We start from the raw sequence: 9450 nt of genomic DNA, 5'->3' as shown, positions 1-9450 counted from the left end.
TGAATGTAAAATATCTTGTACCTGCTTTATGATACATAGTAGGGACTGTGCTTTATCAGAGCTACATTTAATGATATTACTCTAGAATGTTCTCTTTACAGATGATGATTAAGATGCTAATAAAATAAAAATGGTCCCAGGTACCACAACAGCAACAGAACTTTGCTGTTTTCTGGGTATTATTCTTTTCTTTGATTTTTTGTTTTTTTTTTTAATGGAGTGTGCTGAATGTCTAATTTTGTTCAGATGACTGCAGAACCTGGAAAAGCTGTTGCTGCTATTGATGCATAACATATTGCTATTATTGGTCTTTTTATATAAATATAAATATATATATACATATATATATGATTTGAATTTTTGGAAACTTTAACTGCGCTGTCTGCTTTGGAAAAAGTTATCCCAATTTACTGTGTTGAGTTGGCATTGTACAGAAATTGACAGCCATATTGGTCTAGAAATGTTAATTTTTTTCCATATGTACAGGGGTAACACACTGTATTAAATATGTAAGGTCATATCTACATGGGTTTAATTACAGAAACTAATAAAGTATTTCTCAATAATGAAAAAAAAGAATATAAGACTACAAGAGCAAGAAGCAATTTAAATATGTTCAGGGACCATTTTCATCTTCAAAATTAAGGATTACTTTAATTTTACATCATTGCTTTTCTCTTTTACTTTCCTTTCTAGTTTTATTTTAGGATTCCCTACTTTTAATGTTCATACAGAGATTTCTTTAACTGAAATACTGAATAGTTTCTCTGGTGTGAAAAACTATAATAGTACACAAGATCCTAATGAGATAATTAATAATGTGAAATAGGAAGTAAAAAGCTAAAGGTGTAGGGAAAGTGGGAAGGGTGGGGAAAGGTAATAAGGGAGAGGAAAAAAATATGAGAAAATAAAAAAATGGAAATAAAGTGTTTGTAAATGGGGAGGGGAGGAGGGAGTGAAGGGAGGGCAGGGACAAGGGGAAAAAATGAGAATCAAGACCTATCATGTAAAGGTACAGGATCCCAATAATGAATGTAACTGTATTGCATACCTAGATTGAGATAAACTCAATAAAAAGAAAAAAAAAGAATGAGAAACTGGAGTCATTCATAGGAAAATGGATGCATATCGAGGCCATACTTCTAAGTGAAATAAATAAGACACACATGTGTAAATAGCAAATAGTTTCTCTGGTATAAAAAGCTAAAAGTGTAAATAAGATCTAAATTGTATAACTGATCATGTAAAATAGGAAGAAAAGGGCTAAAGGTGTAGGGGAAGTTGGGAGGATAGGAGAAAGGAAATAAGGGAAAAGAAAAAATATAAGAAAAGTAAAAAATGGAAACAAAGTCTTTGTAAATAGGAGAAGGTAGATGGGGTGAAGGGGGGCAAGGGACAAGGGGAAAAAATGAGAACCAAGATCTGTCATGTAAAGATACAAGATCCCAGGGATGAATGTAATGGTACTGTATACCTAAAATGTACCAGTAAACTCAATGGAAATAAATGGATAAATAAATAAATAATTTTAGGTGTGAAAACCCTATGGATGGAGCCGCTGGTATTCAGGCCAGCAATACTGAGTAGGGAAGAGTGCAGTGTTGCAATAAGAAGTTCATGTGACCTAGAATTCAGATCTAGGCAACTCCAAGAAGTTGCATTAAGACGTAAAAGCCAGGAAGGGTTTGTCAACAGCTCCAGAGAAAAGGATATGGTAAATGCAGGCCCTTGGAGGACCGAGAGGTTGAGTTCCTCTGCCTGACCTTTGTGTGCATTGGCCAAGAGTTCTGAGAACAAGGTTACGTAACTAAAAACTCACAAAGCTAGAGCCAAATGCAAATAAATAAGGTACTTTAGATGCTGAATACTATTAATTCTACTTTGTAAAACTTACAGAGAGGAAACCAAGGTGGGGCAGAACCTCTTAAAACATAGAAAAGTCTTCTGCTACATGTATTTACTGCCTGCTATAGGTAAGTGATAGTCATGGGAAGCACCACAGGGGCTTTTTTATACATTATCTCATTTGTGCCAAATAATCTTCAGCCAACAAAGGCAAGAGTTGTCATAATTCCCACATAGCTGATAATGAAGCTGAGGCACAATACCTAGTCTTTGACAGAACTGAGAACTAAACCTAACTCTGCCTGCAATCTATGTGTGAGTTCTATGACACTTGTGGTAATACTTTCATGGCCATATAAGGGATGAGAAGAGAAACTACTACAGCAGGGCGGCTGGTCAATATTAAATGATATTATTTTCCATTCTATTGTACTCATTGTAAAAGCTATTTTAGTTATACACATAAAATACAAATGCATGCTCATTATATAAAGTCAAATAACACCAACAAAAAAATCTACCTTTATTTCATCCTCTCCATCCAGAATAACTATATGAGTAGTTTGGAGCTTATCTTTCTAGAGTTTTACCAACAATTTACTTATAGGTAGATAAACATATATAAATATGTACAAATGTTATATACATACTGGTATTGTATGGATTTGTTTTTAATATAAAAGTAAAATAAAATCATAGATAATTATTCTGTAACTTGCTACTTTTACTTAATAATATATTTTGGAGTTCTACGGAACAGTATATTTTTTTTAAGTACTCTTTGCATATTGTTCCACAATCACAGGTGTAAAATAGGCTATTTAACTACTCGTTATTTTCATCCTTATGCCACATATTTCCTACTATTGGTGGTTTTTTAAAATTTTTGTTTATTCTGGTGTCAGTTTTTAAAACAGAGATAATGTACTGTAGATGATATTTTCTAGAATGTATGTCTATGTTGGTAAAGATTTAGGAAAAATCATCTCACTCCTATTGTCCTGAAAAAAAATTTTATAGAAAAATCTGTGGCTTATCTGAGATGCTGCAAATGAAAATATCTATAACAAAGTATTGTAATATGTCATCTAACAGTGTAAAATAAGTAATTCTCTTTACCAAATAGTGCTTTATTTCCTTGTTTATATATAAAGGACAAACATCAGTAACCAAGTTCTTCATCTTACCAGGACAGGAATCACATTTTTATTACTAATCTGCTGGAAAACTCTCTGGCCCATCTCTGTTTTGCAGATATAAGGGATCTGACCTATTACATTTTGGTTCCTGACTTACTTTCCTAATCTCAATTTTCCCCTTTCTCTAATTTCTTTCAACTTGTTTTGAATATATTTTTAATTATTCAAATTTTACCTGAAGAGTTGAGAACATGAATAGATAACTGGATGGATAACGAAAAGGGCTGAATGAATCAAAAGATATCTATCGTAAGGTCCCCCCACAAAAAAAACAACAAAAAGCCTATTTTTCCTAAACCATTCTGGCAAATACTATCTTCCTTTTGTGATGAATCATGGTTTCTACGATAGTAAACCTATGACCATATCTATTTCTGTATTTGGAATGTATATTTAGCATTTTTATTTAAATACCCAAATGTCTCCCCAGGTAAAAACTCACACAGTAACTGTACAGACATTCAACAAAGTAGTTTAAACACTCAGGTGTGCATATTCACATTTAATAATAACTGGGTGAATAGTGTCCCCCACATTCATGTCCACCTGCACCTCAGAATGTTATCTTATTTGGAAATAGAGTCTTAGTGGCTGTAACTACTTAAGATGCGGTCACACCGTAGTATCCAATGACAGGTGTCCTTATAGTAAGAAAAAAGGACACACAGAGACACAGAGAAGACAAAGCAAACATTGGAATCATGTAGATACAAGCCAGGAAGCATGAACAATACCTGCAATTGTTGGCAACTACCAGAAGCCGGGTGAGGGTTGGGATGGTTCCTCCTGCAGTGCCTCTAAGAGGAGTCAACCCTGTTGAAACCTTGACTTTTGGATTTCTTCCCTCCAGAACTAGAATAAGAAATAAATTTCTGTTGTGTTAAGCCATACAACTTGTGGAAATTTGTTACAGTAACCCTGCAAAACTAACACACTGCCCTTCTATGTCTTTCTTAAAATTATCTCAAGCATTTGTAGTTGATAATTTCTAACCTGATGCAGTGGTTTGAACATGGTTTATTCCCACTGAAACTCCTGCTGAGGTTTATTTCCTCAGTACTAGGGCAATGATCAGAGTGGTGAGAGGCTGTGGGATCTTTATAAGTTCTACCCTCATGAAACAATTAATGTAGTTTCCATGAGGTGAGTTATGTCTTGACTGGGTTATTATAAAATGAGCCCGCCACCTTCTGTAGGTTTCTCCTGGACATACAAAAATCTCTTGCTTCCCCCTTTCTTTTCCCCACCCTAATACAAGGCAGCACAATGATAAGAGGTAGCTCAAGGCCCTCATCAGAAGCCAAATATGCACATGATCTTGGGCTTCTCCATCTCCAGAATTGTGAGCTAAAATAAAATTCTTATTACAAATTATTCGGTCTCGGGTATTTTGTTGTAGCAACAGAAAATGGACTAAGACATCCAACACAAATTATCAAAGTTCCTAATTTGTAGCTTGAGAAGAATAATGTTAATAATAAATGAAAAACTGTAAGCTCTCACTGATTGTTAAGAGGTACTTTGAGTGCTCACTTTGGCAGCACATATACTAAAAAAAGGAGTTAGTTTGAAGTTCTATACTTCCAAAGTAAAGAGTGAATTCCAAATGCAGGCTATTGTTACTCATTTATTTAAAATACAGTCTGTTTAATCTTTTTATTTTTTTTTTGATACTGGGGATCGAACTTGGGACCTTGTACTTGTGAGGCAGGTGGCAGAACCCTGAACTAAATCCCCAGCCCTAGGCTTTTTAATCTTGAAGATTATATTTCTGAAGAACTTTGCACTCCTACCATTCCTTTTAATTTATTAATGAGTGTGTCCTAATGGCTATGTAGTATGGTTCAAGAACCCAATAGAAAATGGGAGAGTTTGTGGGCTTGTGAGTCTGGAATATTTTGTTTGATCTGAAACCTTAAATTTGGAATGCTGACATGATGATGGACATAAACTCTTGCTTAAGTAGCAGCTGCAATAACAGTGAATCAATTCTGCCATCATAAAAACTCAGTGAATTGCTCAGAGCTACACTCTTGGAAAACACCATCAGAACGTAACTCTTTTCTTTCTCTCTTATATAAAAACCAGATAAAATACACATATACAAATACTACCTCTAAATCTTTTTCAGCACATTATCATGATTACCAATTACTTTTCTGAAAGCTCATATAAGTTATATACTTCATGAGCAAATACATATTTCCAGTTTACCTCTGGGGTGAGATAGGAAGAAAATCCTCCAGCACAGAAGTCATCAAATAGATTTGCAATGGCCTCATGGCAGACTTTGGTTGTGGCTTACTTCACTTGTTTTATAATGAAGAGCAGGAACACAGCCAAATTTTCTCTTTCTGATATATAAAAGCTGATAAGGACTTTGTGGCTGCCCCCATACAATATGCATCAATATAGTATTGATTTGCACTCTTTCATTTGAATATATCCCTTCAACATCACTGGCCTTTTTCCAAATGAAACATAAAATATCTTTATGGGGTACTGCCAAATACAGTTTTGTGCATAGACCCTTTAAAATAAATACATTCATTTGATAATTCTAAACTTTAAATGATTTGTTAAAAATAAAGACTTTGTAGGGGTAGGACACTCAGCTACATCCTCAGCCCTTCATATTTTTGAATTTTCTTTTTTTTTTTTTTTTTTTTTAATTTTGAGATAGGTCTTGCTAAGTTCCCCAGGCTTGGGTTCCAATTTGCAATACTTCTGCCTCAGCCTCCCAGAGTACTGAAATCACTGCTGTGTGCCACCAATCCTGGCTCAAAAACATCTTTAAAAGAGTATTAGACAAATATGTGTTGAATTAATAAATGGAACAATGAATGACTTTATTCATTATATTTTCATATGTCATTTCTGCTCACCAGCGTCCTTTGGAGTGTAATTTAGTTTTCTCTATTGATTTGCGTCTAGGGAGAGAATGACCTGTGTGGTAATGTAGCTACACTAGCATCCAATTAATAGTCCTCCTAGAATGCAAGAGCTGGCATTCTGGTTTTATTTAAAGATACCACAAGACTGTGAATGCTTTGCTGTGGAACCCAGTGAGTACATGAAACTTGGCAGACACCTTATATTTGTCCAGGAAAGGTGCCCTACTTCAGTGGAATGCATTGTTTAAGTTCATCAGTGCACCAAAAACATACTCTCATTTACAAAATGGGATAAATACTCATTCTAAAGTTTAAAAGATAGTGAGTGGTTCATCAAACAGGAGATGCTGCAGGTGAGGGAGTTGGCCATGTGCCATCCCTGTCTTCATTCTAAGAGTATGTACTTCACTGAACCCTCTCAATGAAGCCATTTTAAGTGAGCGTGGAGTACTGGCTCAGAAAAAATTTGTGTCATAGGCTGCCCCAATATTTTTATATAGTTGAAAATAGGTTAAGATGAACAGTAGGAAGAAGCTTTAAGGGAGAAGAAAAGGAAAAGATGGCCAGAAACTGAACCATGAACTTTTTGAGAAGTGGGAGAGGGAGGTGGTGGGGTTGGCAAAGAGCTCTTGCCCAATGCCTACTGGGGAAGGGAGGATGAGAAGATGTGAGCTTGAGCTATTTGTCTTTTATAGTACAAACAAGGTGACATGACCTCTTTTGCTCTCTTACACCAAGAACTCCCACAAGCCTAGTTCCACATCAAGCTGGTTCTTTCAGCCACCCAAGTTCACCAATGCCAGACATCTGAATCAGTCACGAATATTTATTTTCCTTATGGGATGGAGGCCTGGTCTTGGGTAATTATTTAATTAGAATAAAATGCTTAGAGCCATGGAAGTTTGGAAACTTCCCCATCCAAGGAGCACAGCAATGACGTAGGTAATGAGGAGATGCCCTACACCTGTTCTAGCAGGTGGGGCAAAGGAATGGAGGTTCCAACTCTTTCCCCCCTCATCAGAATCACAAAACCTGACAAGATGTTCTAGAAAGCAAAAAGGATCATAACAGGAAGCTTAGTGAATGGATGACTTTTTAAAGCAGTGAAGAAAGCTGAGACGTGACTTCATGACCTTTGCCTTGATATGACTAGAAAGGAAAATGAACACATACATTACACGAAGTTAGATACTATACCTTCAAATATCTTTTGCTTACTGTCTTCCCAGGGCGAACTACAAGCTGGTCTTCTAGCCCCAGCACATCCCCAAGGAGCAAAAGCAAACTCAGCTCCCACAAATACTGACTGCCATCACCCTCACCAAGGTCTATGGCACAAGAGCGAGATCAAAAGAGACTGAAACACCTTTTTCTTGACACCCAGACTACATTGAGAATTAACACTTCCTTTGAGAAACATGATGCCTCTAAAAGTGTGGCCTCACCCAATAGACCATATGAGAATAGTCTCAAAATTACCTTCTAAGCACAACGCTCAAAGTATAGAAATATCCCTTCAATACAAGGAGTGAGTTTTTTCTACAGAAGGTAATAATTGTTAAAGGGAATTGTATCATCCTTAAGAGTTAAAATTTAGCTAAAATAAACTGACCAGATAGCTACATGGGTAGGCTCCATTATAACATAAAAGGAACAGAGATATTTTAAATGATTATTTTAATCCCACTTATAATTTTTTCATATTGTACTATAACATATCTGTTCACTTTTCTGCAGCCACACTAGGCTGTCTGTCTCTGAAGAAGGAACTTAGTCTCTCCTGTTCTCTTTTGTATGAGATGCCTGGCTATCAAACACCATGGAGTCAATCCTTTCATGAGTAGTAAACAGATCACAGCTCATAGAAAATTGCATATCTTCTACATATCTTAATAGAAACACGGGAGAAGTCTGGGTGCAAGCACTAAGAAACAGTGATGAATGGAAGACTTCCTTGAATCAGGACCACACTGTACAACTGGGCAGGTTACTCACTGGACAAAATCAACCACCCCTCGGTACAAACTGGGGTAGAAAACCCACCTCATGTTTCTCTCATTAAGCTGCGCACCACACATCCCTTCGTAGCTGTCCGCAGGAAGCAGTGCCTTTTTCCCCAGTTCCTACAAAAGCACTGTGCACACTACAAATGGTCCTGATTTAAATAACAACTTCAAATGATCTCTAGGGCAATCAGGAAATACTACCCTAACAACCTGATTCCATTAGAGAGAGAGTAATGAAACAGTGAAGAGCCCCTATTCTTGACTTGAGAACACCTAAATTGGAGGTTCATTTTCTTTGGATTCTCACCATAGGGTGATGGGCTTATAAAACAGACTTTTTAAATGTAAAAGAACCACATAAGGGAGCCTGAATATTCATTCAAGCTAATCCCAGAAAAGTGAGTTACAGAATCAGAGATGCAAAAAGCACTGGAAGAACTCCTAACAGGTCACAGAATCACTGTTGGAATTAAGCATCTTGTCCAGCAATGTCTCAGTTTGCTGATAAACCAAAAACATTATAGAGGTTGGGTGATTTCCTTGGGGTTATTAGCAAAACTGGGTCTAGAATCCAATTGCTTTTCTGCCCTTCGATCTAAAATCTTTCTGCCACACCTGTGCAGACTTGCCATCATAATCAATAAACACTGGTTCTATACCCACTGTGTGAAGGGTGAGACATAGACTTGTTCCCATCAAGGGCTTTACAAGGAAGTTGAGAAGACAGGAAATTATTGAAAGATAAGCAGTAACAGAGGGCACAGAAGGCAGGTTAAGAGCCCAGTTTCTGAGTGGGCGCAGTGATGCCCAGGAAGCAGTAGGTGTGGGGTGGAGTGCCCTCCGGCCAGCTGACAATTCTGAAGCGACAAGAACCGGGTGACTGAGGAGGTCCAGATGAGGCTGCCGGTGGGATGTGTACACAGTGGAATGCTACTCAGCCCTAAAGGCCACATTTTAGTCATTTGTAGGAAAATGGATGCACCTCACATAATGGTAAGTGAAATAAAACAGACATAGAAGGTTAAATATTGAGAAACCCAAAGTTTACATAACAAAAGACGGACAGGAAACGGGGAGGTAGACCTTTTGGGGAGGAGAAGGGGATCTGGAGATGGAAGGAGGGGAAGAAGATGAGAAGACAAGTACACAGGATTAAGAAGCAGTACGTATATGTGACAGCTCTCCACAATACATGTACTCATTATGAATCACAAACATGTACGTTTTAAGTAGGAGCTTGCGGGCAAGCAACTCGCAGGGGCTCTCAGGACTGGGAAGCCTCCAGGCTCAGGATGGGCTGGGTAAAGCCTCACCACAACTGGGCTCCGGACCTCAGAACAGGGCCGAGACTGCTGTGCAGCAAGACGCGCGGCGGGGCCTCGGGACAGAGCGGGAGGGCCGGCCAAACGCGCAGAGAGCGAGGGACGGACTGAGGAAGGCACCGAGCCCCAGCGCGGATCCCCTGACTGGGTTTCCGGGGCGGGACTTTTACGGGGGGCGTGGCCC

The 9450-nt window shown here is 37.9% G+C and overlaps 1 long non-coding RNA gene across 4 annotated transcripts in view; it reads right to left on the bottom strand.

Annotated features, from left to right (window-relative positions):
- LOC104867965 overlaps positions 1-9428 on the bottom strand; it is a 338035-nt gene extending 328607 nt beyond the window's left edge. For all 4 annotated transcript variants that reach the window (XR_002025640.2, XR_002025642.2, XR_002025643.2 and 1 more), the window contains exons 1-2: positions 9258-9428; positions 3779-3896 (exon numbers count right to left, since the gene is read on the bottom strand). This is a non-coding gene — a long non-coding RNA (uncharacterized LOC104867965). The remainder of the gene's footprint in view (positions 1-3778; positions 3897-9257) is intronic.
- Positions 9429-9450: the final 22 nt, after the last annotated feature.

This window comes from Fukomys damarensis, unplaced genomic scaffold, assembly GCF_012274545.1.
Source record: "Fukomys damarensis isolate Sample0158 unplaced genomic scaffold, DMR_v1.0_HiC HiC_scaffold_17, whole genome shotgun sequence".
In the NCBI taxonomy this organism is placed as follows: domain Eukaryota; kingdom Metazoa; phylum Chordata; class Mammalia; order Rodentia; family Bathyergidae; genus Fukomys; species Fukomys damarensis.
The sequence above is the reverse complement of the archived record's forward strand: the minus strand, read 5'-3'. Positions and strand labels throughout refer to the sequence as shown.